This window comes from Crocuta crocuta, unplaced genomic scaffold (assembly GCF_008692635.1).
Source record: "Crocuta crocuta isolate KB4526 unplaced genomic scaffold, BGI_CrCroc_1.0 scaffold7, whole genome shotgun sequence".
NCBI classification, from domain to species: Eukaryota; Metazoa; Chordata; class Mammalia; order Carnivora; family Hyaenidae; genus Crocuta; species Crocuta crocuta.
In genome coordinates this window covers 8,074,166-8,075,508 of record NW_027531904.1, presented here as the reverse complement: position 1 = coordinate 8,075,508, position 1,343 = coordinate 8,074,166, and the positions used below count along the sequence as shown (strand labels likewise).

Below are 1,343 nucleotides of genomic sequence, written 5' to 3'. Positions count from 1 at the left end.
CCAGGCCGGCCAGCCTCACCAGCCTGCCAGCGAGGCAGCGGCCCTGCTTTCCCAACTGCCAGGAGGAGCCTTGTGCATAATACATGTTAGGATGGTGAGGTAACGCAGGGGAAACCCTGAGCTACGTTCCGCGAACTCTGGGCCCTCTCCCGCTCAGTCCAGTCCCTCTCCTCCCCGGCCTCCACGGAGTCTCCAGTAACAGCTTGAGACCTGAAACCGCCATTCTCCGGTTTACAGTTCGTAATGGTCCCCCGCTGTCCGCAAAATAAAGGCCGCTCACAAACTGGGCCCAGGGTTCCCTCCTGTGGAAGAGGCACCTATTCCCCTCCTTCCCGGTCAAACTGGGTCTCTCCTGGGTCAAACTGGGTCCGCTCCTGCACCGGCTACCCAAGGTCGCCTTTCCTGACGGCCGGGACCACCGCGGTCCCTTCTGCCCCGTGGCTCCCACGCCGTCCCTTGTCCCCACTCCGTCAAGCTCCCGATCACTGTCCGGCAGGCACGTCGGAATTGGTTTCCCTAGGGAACTGAGGCCCAAGGAGTACCCCGGGTGTCTTAGTAACTTTCCGGAATCCCCGACGCGCCCCGCTTCCAGCNGCTGTCCCCGCCTCCCCGCTCCACCGTGAGCGCGAGTCCCGGGCGGGGCGCGGGTCACGTGCCCGCGGGCGTGGGGCCTCGTGGAGGGGTGTGTGGCGAAGGGGGGCAGGGAGCCTCCTCGTGACTCAGGGCCTTTGGGCTTAAAGGAGCCGCGGCCCTCCGGGGGCGACCGGCGGGGCCTCCAAGCGGCACTGCGGTCTCCCGGTGGCCTCGAGTGTATGTCCAGACGGGAGCCGACCGGGCGGAGGGGCGCCTCGGCGCCGGGGGCACTTCCTTCTCCCGCAGCCGTCGCACGCGAGACCCGAAGTCGCCGGCGCAAGGAGCTCACGCACCTCGGAGCGCCCCACGCGAGTCTCGTTCGTACCCAGTCGGCGGCGAGGGTGGGTGGCCCGGGTGAGGCGGAGGTGCCGGCGGCGGAGACCCCCGCGCCGGGCCTACGCAGACCCGAGAGTGCCACGACGGCAGTGGGTGGGCGCGGTTCCTTTAAGGCGGAGGGATCAGGCCCCTCGTGCGGACCGCGCTTCCCGGCCCGGAAGGTCACGTGGCTTCACACGTTCGATTGTGCTGGAGCCGCGTTCTGGGGGCGGGGTTGGCTGGGGAGGGTCCCAGGCGGGTGGTCGTCGGGCACGTGCGCCCGGGCTTCGCGCCGGGGAGGCCGGCGACTGAGGTGCGTCCCGCGGGCCCGGGCGGGCGGACGGACGGACGTGCAGCCGTGGAGGCCGCGCGGCTGTGGAGGGAGAGTAGCCCGC

At 69.8% G+C, this 1,343-nt stretch overlaps 1 protein-coding gene across 2 annotated transcripts in view; it reads left to right on the top strand.

The window, feature by feature from the left end:
- The first annotated feature begins 925 nt into the window (after positions 1–925).
- The window catches only part of CPEB1 (cytoplasmic polyadenylation element binding protein 1), an 84,050-nt gene continuing 83,632 nt past the window's right edge, over positions 926–1,343 (top strand). The window contains exon 1 of one of the 2 annotated variants that reach the window (XM_077774361.1): positions 926–974. The gene's annotated coding sequence lies outside the window, so the exon portion shown is untranslated. The remainder of the gene's footprint in view (positions 975–1,343) is intronic. The other variant, XM_077774362.1, reaches the window with a different exon arrangement.